The sequence below is a fragment of the Gallus gallus genome, chromosome 7, assembly GCF_016699485.2.
Source record: "Gallus gallus isolate bGalGal1 chromosome 7, bGalGal1.mat.broiler.GRCg7b, whole genome shotgun sequence".
NCBI lineage: Eukaryota > Metazoa > Chordata > Aves > Galliformes > Phasianidae > Gallus > Gallus gallus.
In genome coordinates this window covers 36354489-36377793 of record NC_052538.1, presented here as the reverse complement: position 1 = coordinate 36377793, position 23305 = coordinate 36354489, and the positions used below count along the sequence as shown (strand labels likewise).

Sequence of the window (23305 nt, the reverse complement as noted above, 5' to 3'; positions counted from 1 at the left end):
CTAACCCTAACCCTAACCCTAACCCTAACCCTAACCCTAACCCTAACCCTAACCCTAACCCTAACCCTAACCCTAACCCTAACCCTAACCCTAACCCTAACCCTAACCCTAACCCTAACCCTAACCCTAACCCTAACCCTAACCCTAACCCTAACCCTAACCCTAACCCTAACCCTAACCCTAACCCTAACCCTAACCCTAACCCTAACCCTAACCCTAACCCTAACCCTAACCCTAACCCTAACCCTAACCCTAACCCTAACCCTAACCCTAACCCTAACCCTAACCCTAACCCTAACCCTAACCCTAACCCTAACCCTAACCCTAACCCTAACCCTAACCCTAACCCTAACCCTAACCCTAACCCTAACCCTAACCCTAACCCTAACCCTAACCCTAACCCTAACCCTAACCCTAACCCTAACCCTAACCCTAACCCTAACCCTAACCCTAACCCTAACCCTAACCCTAACCCTAACCCTAACCCTAACCCTAACCCTAACCCTAACCCTAACCCTAACCCTAACCCTAACCCTAACCCTAACCCTAACCCTAACCCTAACCCTAACCCTAACCCTAACCCTAACCCTAACCCTAACCCTAACCCTAACCCTAACCCTAACCCTAACCCTAACCCTAACCCTAACCCTAACCCTAACCCTAACCCTAACCCTAACCCTAACCCTAACCCTAACCCTAACCCTAACCCTAACCCTAACCCTAACCCTAACCCTAACCCTAACCCTAACCCTAACCCTAACCCTAACCCTAACCCTAACCCTAACCCTAACCCTAACCCTAACCCTAACCCTAACCCTAACCCTAACCCTAACCCTAACCCTAACCCTAACCCTAACCCTAACCCTAACCCTAACCCTAACCCTAACCCTAACCCTAACCCTAACCCTAACCCTAACCCTAACCCTAACCCTAACCCTAACCCTAACCCTAACCCTAACCCTAACCCTAACCCTAACCCTAACCCTAACCCTAACCCTAACCCTAACCCTAACCCTAACCCTAACCCTAACCCTAACCCTAACCCTAACCCTAACCCTAACCCTAACCCTAACCCTAACCCTAACCCTAACCCTAACCCTAACCCTAACCCTAACCCTAACCCTAACCCTAACCCTAACCCTAACCCTAACCCTAACCCTAACCCTAACCCTAACCCTAACCCTAACCCTAACCCTAACCCTAACCCTAACCCTAACCCTAACCCTAACCCTAACCCTAACCCTAACCCTAACCCTAACCCTAACCCTAACCCTAACCCTAACCCTAACCCTAACCCTAACCCTAACCCTAACCCTAACCCTAACCCTAACCCTAACCCTAACCCTAACCCTAACCCTAACCCTAACCCTAACCCTAACCCTAACCCTAACCCTAACCCTAACCCTAACCCTAACCCTAACCCTAACCCTAACCCTAACCCTAACCCTAACCCTAACCCTAACCCTAACCCTAACCCTAACCCTAACCCTAACCCTAACCCTAACCCTAACCCTAACCCTAACCCTAACCCTAACCCTAACCCTAACCCTAACCCTAACCCTAACCCTAACCCTAACCCTAACCCTAACCCTAACCCTAAATTCAGGTCAACAAATACCTTTCTAACACATGTTTCTGTGTAAAAATGCAACTCTAAAATATCACATTCAAGCCTATTTAACAGTTTGTCTTGTTTCTATGGTATTTTTGCCTGGTAGTAAAAAATACATAGTCAGTATATATCCAAAAAAATCCTTTACATGCTCCAATACATATTATGTACATACAGCAAAATTACAAAATCTAATAACCACAGTAAACATAGGAAAACATGCTATACAACAAAGAATCCACAAAAATTAAAAAAAAAAAAAAAAAAAAGCCCAATACTGCTCATATAGAACACACAACTAAAATCCAGGAAAGCACAGATCTCAGCCAGCACAGGAAGGAACTCCACTCCAAACCCGAAACACAAAGAGAAAAAAATAAATGCCAAAGTAACAATATATCACAAGCTCTTATCTACAAGCAAACTTCAACTTCGGAAAGCCAAAATCCAATACCCGCGCTGAAATCAGCGCAACAGACAGACCGGCCAAAAATCGGCACGAGTCTCAGAGTGGCCGGCAAGGAGCACAAAAGGCCTCCATCCGACGGCCGTGCGTCGGTTACGGGGTTGGGTTAGCCCTGCGCTAGAGACAAAGCAAAGCTAACCCAACCCCGTAAGCGAGGCCAAGCTAAACTCAACTTCGGAAAGCCAAAATCCAATACCCGCGCTGAAATCAGCGCAACAGACAGACCGGCCAAAAATCGGCACGAGTCTCAGAGTGGCCGGCAAGGAGCGCAAAAGGCCTCCATCCGACTGCCGTGCGTCGGTTACGGGGTTGGGTTAGCCCTGCGCTAGAGACAAACAAAGCAAAGCTAACCCAACCCCTTAAGCGAGGCCAAGCTAAACTCAACTTCGGAAAGCCAAAATCCAATACCCGCGCTGAAATCAGCGCAACAGACAGACCGGCCAAAAATCGGCACGAGTCTCAGAGTGGCCGGCAAGGAGCGCAAAAGGCCACCATCCGATGGCCGTGCGTCGGTTACGGGGTTGGGTTAGCCCTGCGCTAGAGACAAAGCAAAGCTAACCCAACCCCTTAAGCGAGGCCAAGCTAAACTCAACTTCGGAAAGCCAAAATCCAATACCCGCGCTGAAATCAGCGCAACAGACAGACCGGCCAAAAATCGGCACGAGTCTCAGAGTGGCCGGCAAGGAGCGCAAAAGGCCTCCATCCGACGGCCGTGCGTCGGTTACGGGGTTGGGTTAGCCCTGCGCTAGAGACAAACAAAGCAAAGCTAACCCAACCCCTTAAGCGAGGCCAAGCTAAACTCAACTTCGGAAAGCCAAAATCCAATACCCGCGCTGAAATCAGCGCAACAGACAGACCGGCCAAAAATCGGCACGAGTCTCAGAGTGGCCGGCAAGGAGCGCAAAAGGCCTCCATCCGACGGCCGTGCGTCGGTTACGGGGTTGGGTTAGCCCTGCGCTAGAGACAAACAAAGCAAAGCTAACCCAACCCCGTAAGCGAGGCCAAGCTAAACTCAACTTCGGAAAGCCAAAATCCAATACCCGCGCTGAAATCAGCGCAACAGACAGACCGGCCAAAAATCGGCACGAGTCTCAGAGTGGCCGGCAAGGAGCGCAAAAGGCCTCCATCCGACGGCTGTGCGTCGGTTACAGGGTTGGGTTAGCCCTGCACTAGAGACAAACAAAGCAAAGCTAACCCAACCCCTTAAGCGAGGCCAAGCTAAACTCAACTTCGGAAAGCCAAAATCCAATACCCGCGCTGAAATCAGCGCAACAGACAGACCGGCCAAAAATCGGCACGAGTCTCAGAGTGGCCGGCAAGGAGCGCAAAAGGCCTCCATCCGACTGCCGTGCGTCGGTTACGGGGTTGGGTTAGCCCTGCGCTAGAGACAAAGCAAAGCTAACCCAACCCCGTAAGCGAGGCCAAGCTAAACTCAACTTCGGAAAGCCAAAATCCAATACCCGCGCTGAAATCAGCGCAACAGACAGACCGGCCAAAAATCGGCACGAGTCTCAGAGTGGCCGGCAAGGAGCGCAAAAGGCCTCCATCCGACGGCCGTGCGTCGGTTACGGGGTTGGGTTAGCCCTGCGCTAGAGACAAAGCAAAGCTAACCCAACCCCTTAAGCGAGGCCAAGCTAAACTCAACTTCGGAAAGCCAAAATCCAATACCCGCGCTGAAATCAGCGCAACAGACAGACCGGCCAAAAATCGGCACGAGTCTCAGAGTGGCCGGCAAGGAGCGCAAAAGGCCTCCATCCGACGGCCGTGCGTCGGTTACGGGGTTGGGTTAGCCCTGCGCTAGAGGCAAAGCAAAGCTAACCCAACCCCTTAAGCGAGGCCAAGCTAAACTCAACTTCGGAAAGCCAAAATCCAATACCCGCGCTGAAATCAGCGCAACAGACAGACCGGCCAAAAATCGGCACGAGTCTCAGAGTGGCCGGCAAGGAGCGCAAAAGGCCTCCATCCGACGGCCGTGCGTCGGTTACGGGGTTGGGTTAGCCCTGCGCTAGAGACAAACAAAGCAAAGCTAACCCAACCCCTTAAGCGAGGCCAAGCTAAACTCAACTTCGGAAAGCCAAAATCCAATACCCGCGCTGAAATCAGCGCAACAGACAGACCGGCCAAAAATCGGCACTGTTCTAGGATTATTACCCCAAAAAATCAAAACATGTTAGCATCAACCCCAGAGATGAAATTACAAAATACAGTCAACATGACTCTACATGGCACATGAAGCCACACTTAATGTATGTGAATAGTAAAAGCTGCTGGGGGTACGAGTTAATGCTCAGCTGTACAAGAGCTGAAAATGGGCCCAGGTGGCAAACAGGGCCAAACGCATCCTGGCCAGCATGGCAAACACTGTGGCCACCAGGAGCGGGGAGGTAATAACTTGCTGTACTCACAACTGGTGAGACTGCACCTGTACTGCTCTGTTCAGTTTCAGGCCCCTTGCTGCAACAAAGACGTATGTGACCCTGAACATCTCCCAGTGATGGCAACAAAACTTGTGATGGGTCAGAACTACAAGTCTTATAAGGAGCATCTGAAAGACATACAATTATTCAGTCCAGAAAACAGGAGTCCCACAGAGAACTTCATCGTACTCCACAACAGACTGCGCAGATGTTGTGAGCGGAAGCTTGGAGGAAGTTTGGCCTCTTCACACAAGCAACAAACAAGACCCAAGGAAATGCCACAAATCCTACCAGAGTGCATTTAAAATATGCAGAAGGAAAAACTCCGTCTGTCAAAGCTGGGTCAAGAGCTGCAATGCCCTGCCAACTGGAGTCACTGTCCCTGGCACTGTTTGAGAGGCATCAGTATGAGGAGCTAGGAGAAATGGGTTAGCAGCCTGTGGTAGCAACAGAAATGGAAGGACGGGGTCAAATAGAGGATCTTGCAGATCCCTTCCAGCCCTGGGATTCTATGTTTCTATGACACAACACCACAAGCAACACAAAGGGTTTAGCACATTTATTGTCCACGCTCTCCAGAAGAAGATGGCAGCTTCACTATAAAAATGGAAGAGACACAACCAAGTGTTAAGAGTACAGATGAAACAACTCAAACACAGCTACTGACCAAAACCAACACCTATAACACAGATCCAAAGCACGATCAGTACTGAAGACCTATGAGAACGCAAGAGAAAACACACAAGCTAAGACAAGATGCTATGGCATAATCAAAACAAGCAACAATTCACGCAACAGCAATAAGATCATGCACAATAACAAAGACAAGTAGCATCACCACACACACACGCAAAGACTGCAAAATACAAAACCAGACACCCGATGCTCCAAAAAAGCCCACCGCTACACTACACAAAACAATTGAAGATAAGCAACTCAAAGAATAGAAAAATATAATTACACAAATCACAGCAAGAAGAACATGACCAAAAAAAAAGACAATAACATGAGGAAGAAGGAAGACTGAGAGCAAAGGCAGTGAAGTCACAGATCCAGAAACTGATTCAACAACTGGGACTGACACTCACACATAAATAAACACATTACATGTGTTAGTAAGAAAACTTACTGAGTCCATCAAGAAACCTAGAACACCATCCGCTACAAATCCACACATACTAACAGCAAAAGTTGAAGGTAACCCCAAAGAAGACAAGACAGACAGCCAAGCCCAACAAACAGATGCAACAACTCAAGTGATGATTATTTCAAGTAAGTTTTTTACTACTCATTCTACAACACCTTCTAAGCATACAGCTGTTCATAAGAACCAAATCTACTGAACCTTTAAGATTATACTGCCAACTTAGTTCAATAATCAGAACAGCACCTAGCATTACAAATAGCATAACCCTTCAAGATCAACACCAATTAACTGTAAAGAAAAGCAATTAGAATGACATTCACAACAATTACATTGAAGTCAAAGACACATCCCCAACACATCCGATCCCAGCAATGAAGGCAACAACCACAGAAGACAAAAGCCCTGCATGAAAACAAAGACAAAAACAGGCACAGCTAATTGCGTAACAAGACACACACAAGATAAACGCAATAGAAAGACAAGCGAGCAAAAAGTCAAAGACGAGGGCAAAAGAAACCGCTAGCAGAAAGAAAAGAACAAGGCCCAGAAACAGCAAAGACCGACACAATTCATGCAAATTAATAAACCAAGGGAAAGCAAAACCGAAACAGAATAGAAAACAAAGACAAAAAAACCACCATGGGAGATCAAAAACCAAGCTAAGAACACAGCACAACATACACAAACAAAAAGCAATTACCAAACACAGAAAAACCAGTAAAAAAGAAAAACCACAGAAAGGTAACACTAAAACTGGCAAAAAAACCTAACAAGAACAGTAAAGAAACCCAAGAGCCAAAATTAATGAAAATACCTAGACCAAACCAATTAAATAATGAAAACAACCCCCCCCCCCCAAAAAAAAGCTATAACAAACGCAAACAACAGCCACTATAAGTAAACCCATAGCTAGAAACAAAAAGAAGCCTATGAAAGCCTACAAGAAAAAATGGACAAAAGACACAGTAAAATACAAACAAACAAAAACAAGCAATCACACACACACCACCACCACCACATGCAAGACACAACAATAACAGCCATACAAAGCAAATGCAAATGGAAAAAGAACAAAACCCACCAACCACAAACAAAAATCCCAACAAAGTAAAGTTACCACACGGGCACAAACACAACACAAAGACAAAACACCAATAAAACTTGAAACAAAACCAACGAGAAGCCCCACAAAAACAGAACACAAAAGCCAATGTGACAATGAAGCTAACATGCAGGAAAAGCAAAGGCAAAAGCATGAGGAACCAAAAAAAATAAGAAACACGCAAAGAAAGCAAAAATACATCCAAAAAGCAAGGAAAGCACCCACAGAAAGTTAATGCAAAAGCAAAAACGGGGCCCGCAAAACATGAAGGCAATGACTAAAACAAGCAAAAAACCAAGGAGAAACTAAACCAAAGGCAAAGCCAAAAGCAAAACACAACACCTAACAGAACAAAACAAATACAACACAAACAGCATGACAAAACAAATGGAAACCACTCACACAACACTCAGAGAAAACAAATGACAAACAGCACAGAAAATCAAAAGAAGAAAACCCATGGGAAACCTAACCACAAACCTAACGACACCAACAGAGAACAAAAATCTACAAGTAATGGAAAAAACACCAGACAGGAACTAAAAGGGAAAACAAACTAAGAAAACACCCACAGAAAATCAAAAACCAGCAAAGCACCTGCAGAAGGCAAAAACCAAAGCACCCCCAAAAAGCTAAAAAACAAACACAGCACTACAGAAACCTTAAAGAAAAGCAGAGGCGACGCAGAGTAGAACACCAAAGCAAACCCAAACCAAATGCAAAAATGGTCACAATGCACAGCACAACACAAAACCAAACTGAATGCAAAACCCAGGGAAAAGCAAGACCAAAGAAAGAAAACCAAAACCAAACGCGAAGGCAAACCAAACATGCAGCAGAAGCAAAGAACAACTGAAACATAAGAAAAACACACAGTGCTAAAACAAACTCAAAACACCACCGAAGAATAACGAAATCCAACACCGAGGCAAAGAGAACACCCAGGAAAAACTGAACCAAAAGGTAAAGGACAACACACAAGGAAATCCAGAGCTAACACAAAGGAGAAAACAGAAATGCCCAGAGAATACAAAAGAAAAGGTAAAATGATACAACAACTGAAACACAAAGGCAAAAAAAGACAAAACCGAACAGAAGACCCAAACAAAACTAAAACAAACGCTAATAAAAAGGCAAACAAAACTGCCACAGAAAGCCAATACAAAGGTAAAGGGAACAGGAACAAAAAAAATCAGGAAGAAAACAAACAGAAAAAGACCCAAACCTGTAAACAACCCCCAAACGCAACAAAGATTCCAGGAAACACTTAACAAGGCCACACTACCCAACAGGAAAAAACTCAACTACAGACAATGCACTTAGCTCTTTGGATGACCACCTTCAACTCAAAGTAAGCATTCAAGCCTCTCAAGGACACAAACCTTTCTGTTTCTTCCCACATATCTGAAAAGCTGCAAACTTCACAGTGGGCTTCTTAACCCACACAGAAATGCCACACTTCTGAACGACCACTTGTCCAACACAAAAAATGTTAACAACTGAACCCAGCACATTTAAGCTTGCCCCTCTTCCACGAATACACCCTGTACAGCTCCAATCTGAAAACAACATCCCTACTTCCAAGCCCAAAAAGCTGCTGACTACTCAACTCACTGCAGTGATGCAGACATCAACAATCAAGACATGTTGCTGATCTATATCAACTCAACAACCTTATGTCTACTTAAAAACAATCGCCACCCTCTTGTAAAAGAAACCAGGAGCACATCACAAGCCTCTGGCAACACGTACCTCACAAACTCCAGTCTGCAACCCACCTGTTGAAACTACAAACCAACAGACAGCGCTCCCGCTTCACCTGACAAACTGAAGAATGCTGTACTGCCAGGGAGAACAAGATATCCTGGAAAGAAAGAAAACAGGAAAAACAGTCAGAGTAAAATAACAGCAATAAATAAATAAACCAAACAATACAAAGGGAGAAGTGCAAGCACCAAAAACCACACCAGCGTGCAAAAAGCCCAGTGCATCAAGACTCCACAACAAAACATAATACACAAATTAGGAGAAACATCACAACAGCTACTAAAGACTCATGTTCTGAGGCTATTAAGCTCACTCACCTGAGCGCTGTAGCAGCCGCTCCTGGGGACCCGCTCCAGCAAAGTCCTGCGGAGCAGCTCCGGCAGGGACCGCTCCGGCAGGGACCGCTCCGGCAGGGACCGCTCCGGCAGGGACCGCTCCGGCAGGGACCGCTCCGGCAGGGACCGCTCCGGCAGGGACCCCCGGGGCAGCTCCAGCAACGAACCGAGAAAAGGGAAATCCAAAACAACCCTACCTGACACTGGAGGAGGACCCCACACCACCGACCGGGAACGGGAGCCGCCGACGGACTGAACTCCCTCGGCTGAAACGCGGCTTTTGAATGCGGGCGAAGGGGCGGAGCCAATGACGTCACAAACGGAAGGCGGGGCAGACGACCCGAAAGGGCGGCCGGGGGTGGGGCCGGCGTGCAGAGACATGCCCGTACGGGACACGGCGATACAGTTTAAAGGGGCCAAACGATGAGACAACAGCGGGCGGGGGACCAACGGCGGGGGGGAAGCACTGACGGAGACGAGAGGGAGTGTCAACTGCGGGGGGACCAGAGGAGAGGGGAGCTGCGGCAACGCCTACAGGTGCGATGGCAAGAACGCTGACAGCAGCGCCACAAAGATGGCAGGGGTGCGGGGATGGTGGGTGGGAGTGGCTGGACGGCTGGAGGGCAGCAAAAGACCGAGGACCCACCACGACGACGATCGGCAGCTGATGCCAACAGGGGCAGGGTACCGTTCCAGGACTTTCAAAAGACACGATGAAAAAACTGTTGGTCAACCCCACCACAACTTGCCACTGTGAACAACACCAATGCCAAAGCTCTGTGGTGTATTCCAAGCACAAAGCAAAACTCCTACACATGTCCACTGCCTTCAAAGACCTAAAATATTGGCATTATACTCTAGGATATCCCAAACACTGCCATAAACACTCAGTACTCTCTACAGACATAACAACAACACCAGGTTCAGCAAGCATTGGCTGCCAGACCGCAAAACACTCACAGACCTGCTCATTATTCTCCATGGCACATAAAGCCTGTGCACTATGCTGAACATTGCTACCACAACCCTCACTTAACTCTAAAATACCCAAACATTGTGCCACACCCACTGGCCACGTTGGGCAGCCTCGCTAACAGACATGGTACTCTAGAGATGTCCCAGGTCAAGCACTGCAAACCTTAAGAAAATAGTCACAGCCTCAAACAAACCCACAAGATCTACTAGCTGGGGACCCCACTCACAGGATAGCTGTTGAAACTCGATGACGTGTCAAATCCCTTTCAAGCTTGAACAATCCAGGATTCTAAGATGCAATAATTCTGCCTGTAGTCTACCTAGACTTCAGCAAAACCTCTGACAAGGTCTCCCACGATATGCTCCTGCAGAAACAGGCTGCCCGTGGCCTGCACGGGCGTACTCTTCTTGGAGTAAGGAACATGCTACACAACCGTGCCTCACAGATAGTACTTAATGGAGTTAACTCCAGCTGGTGACCTGTTACAACTGCTGATCCCCAGGGGCTGGTACTGAGGCCCATCGTGTTTAATGTCTTTACTGAGGACCTACATGAGGAGACTGAATATAGCCTGAGTGTACAGATAACACCAACTTCAGAGGTAGTACAGATCTGCCTGACAGTAAGGAGGCCCTTCAGACAGATCTAGATAAGCTGCATTGCTGGGCTGAATAGAATGCGATGACATTCAACGAGGCCAAGTGCCGGATCCTGAACTTTGGCCGCAATCACCCCATACAGCTCTATACGCTTCGATCAGATTGGCTACATAACTGCGAAGACAAAATGGACCTGCAGGTGATGCCTGATGCTTGCCTGAACGTGAGCAGACAGTGTGCCTGGGAGGCAAACAGGGCCAATGCCATTATGGCCTGCATGAGAAATAGTGTGGTGATCAGGAGCGGGGACAACCTGCGCCAGGGAAGGTTCAGGCTGCATGTTAGCAAATACTACTTCTCTGAAAGGGTGGTCAGTCACTGGAATGGGCTGCCCGGAGAGGTGATGGAGTCACCAACTCTGGAGGTGTTCAACGAACACTGGGACGTTGTGTTGCGGGACATGGTTTAATGAGAACTATTGGTGATGGCTGGATGGTTGGACTGGGTGATCCTGCGGGTCTTTTCCAACCTTGGTGATTCTATGATTCTGCGATAAACATACCCCAGTGCTGCTGAGGTGACACCTGAACCGCAGTGTTCGCTACTTGGAACCTTGTTCCAAGAAAGACACTGAGGCCCTGGAACGTGTCCACAAAAGGGCAATGACACTGGTGAGGGATCCATAGCACAGATTTTAGGAGGAGCAACTAAGGGAGCTGCAAAATGCAGCATCTGGTGCACAGACTCAGACATCAACGATTCAAATAATTTAATACAATTTCTCACATAACTTACATACATTCACAAGTTTCCTTTTTCAGGTTTCTCATGCACCTTTACAAGTTTCGCCTGCACCTGCACATATCAACACAGTATTCTACAAATGCTCCTGAACTGTGTATGTGGGCGCTTGTCCAGGCACAGCCGTGAGCCACTTCTCTTCTTTTTTTGTCTTCTTCTACAGGTCGTTCGTTTGCATACTTTTTACGTTGTTCCACAGCTGCTGCTCTGAATAGATGCTCTTGTATTCCCACACTGATTGTTTACTCTCAAGAAGAGGATGCTCAGGACACACTGCACCACACTCTACAGGCTCCCTGAAGTTAGGTTGTGATGAGGAGGGCTTTGGCCTCTGCTACCAGGAAACAAACAGTAATACAGGAAACAGCCACAAATTTCACCATGTCAGATTTCATTATGCCTAAGTAAAAATGTATTCTGTCACAGAGCAGTCATGCACAGGAATGGCCTGCCGGAGGAGCTGCTGAACTCTCCGTCCAAGGTAGTGTTCAATAGACAGCTAGACGACATACTACAAGATATGGCTTAGTACCACATGGTAGTAATGCGGATGGCAGCACAATTGAACTACATACTCTTGTAGATCCTTCCAAACCTTGTGATTCCATAATGATACAATTCTATACATACTCTAACACAAAACCACAAAGCCACAAAACATCACGGATCGAAAAGCACCTTCGCAGAACATCTAGTCCAATGCCTGAGATGGAGCAGGAACACCTAGAGCGGGTCACAGAGGAACAAATCCAAATGGGCTAGGAATGTCTGCAGAGAAGAACACCCCACAACCTCTCTTTACAGCCTGTACCTGTGTTCTCTCATGCTCACGATAAAGAAGACAGATCTCAAATTTTAAGCAGAACCTGCTCGGTTCAATCCAGCACCCATTACTGCTGCTCATATCACCAAATGTCACTTGACAACAGCCTTCCTCAATTCTACTCACACCCACCCTAGCTGTATTTATATACATGAATAACTTCATACCTCAGTCTCCTTGAACCTAAAAACTACACTGAGAGGAGAAATACTCTGAACCTACAAATCATCCCCCTTCTAATACACCACAGAATGCCATTAGCCTTCTAGGCCACAAGCGCACAGTACTGGCTCATGTTCCTCCTCCCGTCCTCCACGAAGCCCGAGTCCCTTTCACCCACGCTGCGCTCCAATGGGGCGCTCCCCAACCTATAATAGTACCTACGGTTCTTCCCACATGCAATGCTCTACTATTGCCCTTAGTGAACTTCATGAAATTCCATCCCACCCAACTCTCCTGAGGGTCTAGATCACCCTATATGTCAGCAAAGCCTTCTGACTTGTCAGGCACGCCTTGCGATTTTCTGTCATCAGCGTTCCTGACCTTGCTCTATTCCCTTATCCAAATCATTAATGAATATAGTAAATAGCACCAGTCCCACTACCTATCCCCAAGGGACACCGCTAGACACAAGGTGCCAACTAGATTCCGTCTCATGCGCCAGAACTCTCCGGCTTCTTCCCTTCAGTGGCTTCGCAATCCACCTCGCTATCCGATCATCCGGACCATGCTTCTGTAGGTTACCTGCAAACATGCTGTGTGAGACAGTGACGAGTCCTTCACTGAAATCAATATAACACATGCACTACTTCACCGTGAGCTCTCCAGCACATGACGTCATCATGAAAAGCTATCAGGTTCATCAAAAAGGACTTCCTGTCGCTGAAACCATGCTGACTGCATCTAAAAACACTCTTACTCTCAATACGCATGATGCTCTGCATCAGAGTATCGCCCCACAAAACTCCCTTAGTGTACTTTAGGACTCCACATGGAGTTCCACGTGATCAAAAAGGCTTCTCACAGTCAACATGCATAATCTGGCACAATAGGCCCCAAGCCAATAGGGCCCGTGTGGTAGTTGCTTTCTGCAACAACGATGTTAGCCACCTGTGTTAGGCCTCTGCACGCACTGATCAATAGCCTGATCAGGGCCAAATGACTGCAGACACACACCAATATGATGAGCAGCAAAATGGCGTTTATTCACTACTAAACACAGCTTATATACATTTTACCTACAAAACCGTGCTGTCATGTCCCACTCTGATTGGTTCACACCAGATAACATTGAGCCTTATTTGGCCATTTCCACATTCTTTTCTCATCCTTCTTCTTCTCCTGTTTTCTCTGCATCAAGCTCAGCACGATAGCACTGTCTCTCTATGCTTGGGGAGAGGCCTGTCCTGTACATCCCGTATCCCCGCAAGATGCCTACTACATCTCCCCCTCCCTAAGCTGAATACTACTTACACACACACCTAACCCGTACATCGTGAAGCAGCGCAAAACGCCTAATCCTAAATATATTTCAGCACACTATTCCTACTACTTTCTACAATTCTTAAGCAATCATCAGAGCAACAGGAAATCCTTTCCCATGCTTGGCCAAGCCTTGCCCCGTTACAGCACAAACGCAACAACCTAAACCCCTCTACAACTTTTCACGCAGTCTTTGATACTCAATTCGATAGTCAAAAGTCTTGTCCATCATTCACTGAAGGCAGTTCTACAAGCACCCTACAAAGCATGGAAGACAGATTAGAATACATACAGAAACTGCAAGCCCTATAGCAAAAACCTTAAGCAATTGTTTTAACCATGAACCTGTTTCCCCAAACAGTCCATCCAGCCAGCTCTCAAAGGGATCACGCTCTTCTTTAATCTTCTGCATATGTTCTTGCGTCCATTGTAGTTGTTTGCGACACGCTATAATCGCCAGGGACACCATAAACATCAGCAACATTGGAAGTGTCAGTATTGCAGGTGTAGTGCTCCTCTTGATGAATGGTTCTTGATCCCATCGTCTGTCCCTCAGTTGTTCTGGAGTTGGCTTCGGTTTGCCAACGAAGAATTTCTGTAGAAAACTTGCACCTAGACTCAGTTTTTGCAGATATGTTACTTATATCTGGTATTACTTTTCGCGATGGTACCCACAGAATTTCCCAGATTCATGATGTTTATCTGCCACATACCCGACAACGGATACCCTTTAGCAAGCCCTTCCTGCGATCAGGAGGCCCGGACTGGCCTCCCCCACAGTGGCACTGTGCTCTAACATGGCCATACTGGCCGCATCGGAAACACAGCCCTTGCTGCTGCAGCGATCTTTGCTGTCGCGGGCCAACAGCTATGACAATAGCTGTGGCTAGCCCTTCATTAGTTAAATGAGCCACCTTGAGCTTATCTAAGACATACTGAATAACTTTTCCCGGGGTATTAAGCGTACTCGGGCTGGCTCGCAGCAATGCCTTAACATTGTCATGCGATTTCTGCTGCAGGCAGTCAATGATCACTGGCCCTTGGGCCGGTTCCAGGAGATCAGACCCTTCTGCAGCAGCTAGAAGCCTGTCTGCAAAGCTTTGAAAGGATTCATTCGGGCCCTGGGTAATATCTGTGCACGGAGCAGGTGGTTCAGCCTTATGCACAAGTTTATTAAACGCTGCCACCATTGCATCTGTGGCTGCTATTAGCTCCCCTGGTCTTAGTTTCGCTCACTGGCCCTGGGGCAAAGCCACTCCCACGGCCTTCCCTGAAAGCTGCTGTATGCCGGTCCCATGCAGGGAGCAGCCCCGGCAGACCCCTGCCGCCTCGGCACGCCCCCCCAACTCGGCCATCCAGTCCGTCTCCCATAATGTAAACTGGACCAGCCTGTGCACCATATGCATTAGGCTTGTGATGTCACGGGGGAGGAGAGGCCCCAGTGCAGCCAAAGTTTGTAGTGCATTTAATGTCAGAGGCGATTTCAAGCCTCCTTTATCCATAAATTCCACCAGGTGCGTAACACCCCTGGGGTCAGGCGGCACCCATTCGGGACCAGGATCACTCACAATCACCGGGAATGCCTCTGGAACTATACCCTTCCCCCTGCACTCAAAGCCAGTCCCTTCTTTCTCCTCTACACTATCACTCACACTACCACCCCTGGGAGAGACCAGAGATGGTAAGCTATGCCCCCTGTCCGCATTGGACAGACCTTTCGTCTGGTCCCTCCCCATGTGGGCACTAAGTTGATCCTGCCCATGTAGATCACAGCTTCCTCCGCCCCCTTGAGTCAGGTAACACTGACGTAATTCTGATAAAGGATACAACGTTCTGCCTGAGGGGTCCGGATACGGGGGAGGGGGACGAGACAACGAACAGCCACTCTCTTGTTGTTTGTCTTCTTTTGAACTAAGCGCGGTCGGCTCAGCCGGCGCCATCTTGCCAACGGTCATTGGCGGTTCTGTCTCCTCTCAGCCCCTGCAAGAAACTGCTCCCGAGCCCCCATCGGACCCTCCGGGTCCGGTGTCTTGCCTCCACCGCTGAGACCCAAAAGGTATCAAGCCTCTGCCAATACCTTTCCCTCAACTCTGGCCGCTTTCAACGCCCCCAGTATCAGACCCCAAGTTTTTAACTCCGACCCGCCCTCCCGAGCACTCATAATATTTTGCGCGAACTCAGAGGTGAGATCATCCCACCTCCAATGATCAAGGATCTCGTGGGGGGTTTTAACCTCCCCCTCCCGCTCTAACCGGGAAATAATTGCATGGATATCCTTCTTAGAAGGAGCATACTTGCCAAAGTAATCTTCACAAAACTGAAGCAGTACCTTAAGAACATGTTCCATAGTCAGTTCCTCGCCGTCACCTCGGGTCTCTGTGGGCACCCCGTTGTCCCCCCAGGCCCCACCGCAACACAGATTCTACTTGCTGGCCAGCACTATCGTCATCACCACAATCTTCTGCAGGGCGTCACCCCAATCTGCAGGCTACACCTGCAATCAATACCACCGTCACCTCGGTCTTCTGCAGGGCTCCCCGCTGCTGCAGGCTAATCAGGCTGTCATCACCCCAGCTCTCGTATTCATGCAAAGGGCATCAGACACAGTCTGCTGCCTCACACGGGGCACCATTTGTTGCTTTCTGCAACAACGATGTTAGCCACCTGTGTTAGGCCTCTGCACGCACTGATCAATAGCCTGATCAGGGCCAAATGACTGCAGACACACACCAATATGATGAGCAGCAAAATGGCGTTTATTCACTACTAAACACAGCTTATATACATTTTACCTACAAAACCGTGCTGTCATGTCCCACTCTGATTGGTTCACACCAGATAACATTGAGCCTTATTTGGCCATTTCCACATTCTTTTCTCATCCTCCTTCTTCTCCTGTTTTCTCTGCATCAAGCTCAGCACGATAGCACTGTCTCTCTATGCTTGGGGAGAGGCCTGTCCTGTACATCCCGTATCCCCGCAAGACGCCTACTACAACATGGTACACATACTCATTCACAGCCCAAAACGCTAATTGAAGGTGGGGCCAACACAAAGCAGCTCAGGTGCAATCAATCTGACTCAATGACAGGAAGGGGCGGAGCCAAGACCCACCCCCTCCCAAACCACATTTAAGGGTCAGATGTGCAGAGGAGCGCATCTTCATGCCTATGACCTTTCGAAGCTAAACATATTCTCTTTTGTTTCTATAGCCACAGATCCTGGGCTTGGCCTTGTTCTTGTTTGATGCAAATTGTTACTATGCTGTCCGTCTGTCATTACTATGATTTTCATCATCTTAGACCATTGCACTTTTTCTTCAGCACCAGACATGCCTTTGTTCACATGTCTTGTGAACCAAAATATGTTTTCTTTTATTCACGCTACAGCAGACATAACACCCTCTGCCAACAGACACTCTAAAATTTGATCGCACAACATTTTACCCAGGGCAAAGAATGGTAAACCAAAAATTTGGATAACAAAGCAAACTCTTACAGGCTGCTGAATGGAAATGGAGGCAAGAAAACAAAACAAACAAACAAACAAAAAGAAGCAACATGACAGTATCAAAGGAGAGCAGAAAGGAATTGAGATAAAGAAAAACTTGACATGCAGAAGAAAATAAATGCATACATATTAAAAAAAAAAAAAACCAACACATGAGCACTGCACAGAGATTAAAAAAGAAGAGATGAACACTTCCAGTATGTACCGCTGAGAAGTCAAACTCCATCACGAACTCAAACACTCTCTCACAGCCTCTGCAGAAATACTGAAGAAGGACATTAAACAGATTGGAGTAAGTCAACAAGATGTTTTCCATCCGTATGGTAACTCCAAAATCACTGCCCAAACCCTGAGAAAAAAACAACAGATACACCCTGGCAATGCACATGCATGCAAGCCACATGTGTGATAGGAAGCCTAACTCAGGTCCTCTTACTCCTCATCTAACATCTGACTGCTACTAATGACAGAACTCTTGCTGGACATACTTCATTTGTACATTTTTTTCTGCAACACAACATCTTCAGACAGCCAGCATGGCTTTACCAAGAACAGATCTTGCCTGACTAATCTCATGGCCTCATATTTTGTAGTCATGGCAAGGCTGGATACAGGAACAACAGTGCGTGCCATATAACTGCACTTCTGCAAAACCTATGACTTGGTCAGGCACCACATCCTGCTCTCTAAATTGCAGAGGTGTAGATTTGAAGGATGAACTGGTCGATGAATGAGAAACAGGTTGGCTGAATGCAGCCAAAGGGCAATGATTAATGGTTCTGCATCAGGGTGGAGGCTGGTCACCAGTGGTGTGCCAGTTAGGGGTTGTTCTCATGACCGGTGCTCTTCAACATCATCATCAGTGACGCAGATGATGGCATCGAGTGCACCCTGAGCAACTTTGCAGATAACCCCAACCTGACTGGCGAAATCAATACATTGGAAAAATTTAGAAAAAGGAGAAGAAGGAAAAGGAAAAAGTCTAGAAAAAAGGAATTAGAAAAGGAATTAGACAAAGAAATTGGAATGGAAGAATTAGAAAATAATTACAAAAAAAATAGAAAGAAAAAAGAAAAGAAATAGAAAAAGGGCAAGGAAAAAGAGCGAGGAAAAAGATAAGATAGGGAAAGAGGTTAGAACTAGAAAAAATATAAAATCAGAAAAATGAGAAATAGGAAGTAAAAAAAAAAGAAGCAGAAGCAGAAATAGAAGGGGAAAAGGGAAAAGGGAAAACAGAATTAGAAAAAAAAGGAAAAAGAAATAGAGAATGAAACAGAACTTGAATTAGAAGAAGTAAAAGAATTAGAATGAGAGAATAAGAAACACATTTAGAAAATCGATTAGAAAAAGGAAAGGAAAAAGAGTGGGAAAAGGATAAACAACTGAAAAAGGAAAAAGAAAAACATTAGAAAAAGAACTGAAAAAGAAAAAAAAGGGAAAAAGAAAAATAAAAATGAATTAAATAAGAAAAAGAATTAGAAAAATGAAAAGCGTCAGAATTTGAAAATTAACTACAAAAAATCACAGAAAGAATTAGAAAATTAATTACAATAAGAAAAAGAATTTGAACTGGAAAGAGTACTGAAAATAGATTTAGAAAAAGAAAAACTATTACAAAAACAATGAGAGAAAGAAAAAGAATTAGAAAATTAAGAACTAGAGATGGGACCTGAAGAATGGGATGTGGAGAAGCGGGCCCACGTGAACCTAATGAGGTTCCATAAGGCCAAATGCAGGGCACCGCACGTGTGTCGGGGCAATCCCAGATATTTAGACAAACAGGACAAAATCTCCTTGACAGCAGCCCTGCAGAGAAGGACTAGCGAGGCTGGTGAATGACAATCTGGACAAAAGCAGCAATACATGCTCGTAGCCTAAAAGACTGACTGCATTTGAGACTGCATTAAAAAACAGCTGGCCAGCAGACAGCAAGAGGTGATTGTCCCCTTCTACTCAGCTCTTGCAAGGCCCCATCTGAAATACGGCGTCCGGTCCTGCAGCCCCCACTACAGGAAGGACTAGGACTTCTTGAAGTGCGTAGAGAGGAGAATGACTAAGATGATCAGAACTCTGACCGCCTCTCCTATAAGGAAAGGCTGACAGTATGGGCCTTGATTAGCTTGCAAACAAGAAAGCTCTGATGAGACCTCACTGTGGCCTTCTAGTACTTGAAGGGAGCATATAAACAGGAGGGGGGAACGGCTGTTTTCGAGGGTAGATATCGATAGAACAAGTGAGAATGCTTTTAAACTGAGACGGGGAGGTTTAGGTTAGATATTACGAGGAAATTTTGCACACGGAAGGCGGTGAAGCACTGGAACAGGTTGCCCAAGGAGGTTTTGGACGCCCCATCCCTGGAGGCATTCAAGGCCAGGCTGGATGTGGCTCTGGGCGGCCCGTTCTAGTGACTGACGATCCTGCAGGTAGCGCAGCCATTGAAACTAGATGATCGTTGTGCTTCTTTTCAACCCAGGCCGTTCCATGATTCCGTGACTCTACAATTCACACACGTACAACCAGCCTTATTTTTCTAACATTTCCTCACAGCACTGGCACCACTGCTGTTACACTAGCAGGAGAGGATCTCCAGATAAGGAATAAGAAACATCATCAAGGAACAGAGTAGAGAAGAAAAAAAGTGAAAATATCCCATTACAGGAGCAGCTGTGTTGTCCAGAAATCAAACTATAGCCACAGAGTACTGATAAAGCACAAATGTTTATTCAGGACTGTCCACACAACAGATGCAAAGGGAATATTCCCACCCAGCCCATGTACAAGAAAGGCACAAACATAATAAACAAGCTGCTCACGTCAGTATTACGTGGCCAAGAAAATGTTGCGTTATTACAGTGAGTCCCCCAAAGGATTGTCTTTTTATTCCCCCCCCCCCCCCCCGCCCCAACGCTCAGCTCTTTTGCACATCTCTCGGTGATCTATAGTGGTCTTGTAAAGAACATCGTACGTCTCTCTCACTGTGTACTCCTTGAGCTCGGTCAAGATGGAAGACACTTGAGTCGGCCTAGCCAGTCATCGGCTACAACTCCATCAACCAATCCGCTGCTTGTTAGATCATGTGTGGTTTTACTGTCTGACCTGGCATTCCAGAGATAGGACAGCTAACAATATTATTTGCAGAAACAGGAAGCCCGGTGTCGGTACAAACTATCTGAGTCTGCAGAAAAACATCTGTTATTGCCAGCCAAAACCTGGCTTAGCGAGGTCAGACCCGTAGCTGCCAATTCAGCACTGGATGAAAGCACGTAACTTACAATCTAAGTTATTTCCCTTAATTCACCAGTAAAGAGGAAGGCTGCACGGACAAGGAGGTACTCAAACGCTTCTATTGTCCAGGAGAACAATAAAAAAGGAACAGACCCTAATAAACTGCTTACAATAAGATTGCGAGACTAAGTAAAGAACAACCAAAATGTCATACTTTTATGATTTCTGCTTATCGCTATTCCATAACATAACGTCATAAAATGCACTGTGAGTTAAACACTTAATGTTCCACTTCCATGGACTGTAGATAGTTCTACATACATGGTTCTCAGAACACAAGAAGAACTACACGCTTCATACCGCGGAAGACCGAGTGTTATATTGCTTTCCATTTTCCATTCAGGGTTAAACATAAAACTGCTAGCATATCACAAGACATCCTCTTTTCCCTGCTGCTCAGCTCACTTGCACGGCTCGCCTCAGTGTTACAGTAACACCTTTGGTTTTTCACAAACGCTCTTATTTCTTATGATGATAAGCTTCTATTCTAATTGGATAGCATTGTATTGTAACATGCTCAGTAACCTTGCATTGCAATACAGTATTCAGTAATTGACCTTCCAGCTACTCATGCTTCTGAACACTCGCTCAGTCCTCGTATCGTCACTGTAGCCAACCTGGTACAGAAATACTGATTGCAACCAAAAATGATCTACCTACACGATAAATCCAGCACTGAAGCCTACAATTAGCAACTCCGATATCTCACAACCTTTGCAAAAAACAGGCACCTTTTCTGGCCCTGGGATACCTCACAAGGAAGAAGAATACCCTAAAAAACAACCATTCGCCCATCCTGCTTCTGTGGCCCAGCAGACTGCATGGGCCCTTGCTGCGAGGACCAGCTGATTCGCTGTAAGGCGTACTACCTTGGCCTGCTGGAAAACAAACGACTCCGGCACCGCTGCAGATTGTTTCACTGACTGCCACATGCCTTTGGCAATCTGGCTTCCAAAGATGACTTCTACATGAGAGAACAATCACACTGTCCCTGACAGTCAAGACAACTGAAGCAATAAACTTCTAAAGCAATAGGTACAAAAAGTGCTAAGGGAAAAACTGCCCTGCCGTGGTCTAGGAAACAAGAATGCTGCTGCTCAATGCATTGCCATGTAAACAACTCTGTGGAATTGGACTTGTCCCAGTTTTAACCTAAGCAGCCGTTTCCCTGACAAGGCCATGGGGGCCAGCAGCAAATGGCTCGCAATATCCGTCCTGATGACCATCTTTCTCCTAAACGCATGCAGGCAGAAATGACCGCAGATGCCAGAAGCTAATAAAAACCTCTTTGACATTCTACAGCAGCTGGACATCTGTAACACAACCAAAAGAAAATAAACGTAATACTACATGTGAGTACTCACAAACATCCACCCGCCTGTCACCAAATTTCGGTTCTGGGGCACTAAGATGAATCAAAAAACAGTTGGATAGAAACCGAACAGCACACTTCTGTTAGCATTAAGGCAGGAAGTCTTTATTAGCAATTCCAGAAAGCACAGGGGATATTTCCAGCGTAACAGCTTCAAAGATGACACAATTCAGACTCCACGCTAGTTCCACAGATACTGCACGCTCAGCAGTAACACACAAGATGATAAACACAGACAGACCCCCGTGTCCCTCCAGGTCCCTATGCTCTCCGAGACGGATACTGAAGATTTCCAGGCTTCTATTCCAGGTTCGCTTCTAGTCCATACAATTCTTTGAGCATTGTGACGGTCAATCCAGCAGCCTTCAACTTCATCCAGGTGTCTTCCTAAGTCACCCTCTATAAAAGCTTTCTTCATTCACAAATGCTCAATAGCAGAATGCCAAGTATAAGCCCTGCGTTCATGCCAAAATCGTAACATAGACACACTCACTCAACAGGCATTTTTATTACAACATAAGATGCAACGAGAAATCTCCTAACTCGCAGAGCCAGGATAACAATGGTTACATATTTTAAAACATAACATACAAACATCAATTACATTGCAAGAAAGATGGGTGGAATTCCAAGACATTAACACATTGCCCCACCCTACTGTCATGGTCCTAAAGAAGCAGTGTGGTTCTCTGGTCAGCGTTGGATGAAGGTGATCAGCATACCTTGCTGAGAGCTTCCAACTTCAGAAGGGCAGGCTTGCATTGTGTCGCAACAGCAACTTCTCTTCCTTATGCTCAGCAAGGGCAGCTGTGCCTCCTTCTGTTCATGGGACTGCATATTCAGTCACAAAGAGCAACTCCGCTGACCTTCAATGAACCTTCCATTGTGTCATCAGCTCTGTGTCCTTATCTTCCTTGTACTCACAAACCTCACGTTCCACTACTTTCTGTGTTCCTTCCCAACTTGGCACATACTATGAGGTCCAGATTTACACTTTCCTTGATACAATCCACCCTTTTCTATATGTTATGCAAAGGCTTTTGCTTTCGGTGCCCAACTGTCAAGTAATGTGTTCCAGAACTATTTCCCCATTTCTACCTGATATTTCACACGGTACCTCTTCTAGGTGGAGCCCTCATCTAGCATTTTTCAACAGCACCAGAAAGAACCTCACACCTATGCAGGTTATCACAATGAGGATCATCAGTACAACTACAACTGGTCACTTAAGCCACACAACTTAGGCAGCCAGTTACAAAGCTTATTCCACATATCCACGATTCCAGCAGAAGAGTCATGTAAGGAGACTTGGTGTGGCTCTTAAATGCCTCTCCAAATTGCCTATAAACCACTCTCTATGTGTACATTTCGGTTCATGTAAGTGCAGTGACTTTGGTTAATAATCATACAGACCCCCTCATGCCTTTGCGGTAAGAAAGTCAAGGGCCATTCTACTCTGCAAGACTGATTTACTACAGCGTGAGATCTCTGTCTGAAGACCCTGGATGGCTTCTAAACTTAGGTTCTCAATTCTTTCCATAGTGACTGATACATTCACAACTGCTTGTTCCAGTTCAGTGACTCTGACAACTGAAAGTATCCATCAAACAA

At 46.3% G+C, this 23305-nt stretch overlaps 1 long non-coding RNA gene across 1 annotated transcript; it reads left to right on the top strand.

Annotated features, from left to right (window-relative positions):
- Nucleotides 1-9215: 9215 nt before the first annotated feature.
- Nucleotides 9216-11666, top strand: LOC107057002. The gene is made up of 2 exons (XR_001471251.4): nucleotides 9216-9383; nucleotides 11386-11666. It is a non-coding gene; the product is annotated as an uncharacterized LOC107057002 (long non-coding RNA).
- Nucleotides 11667-23305: the final 11639 nt, after the last annotated feature.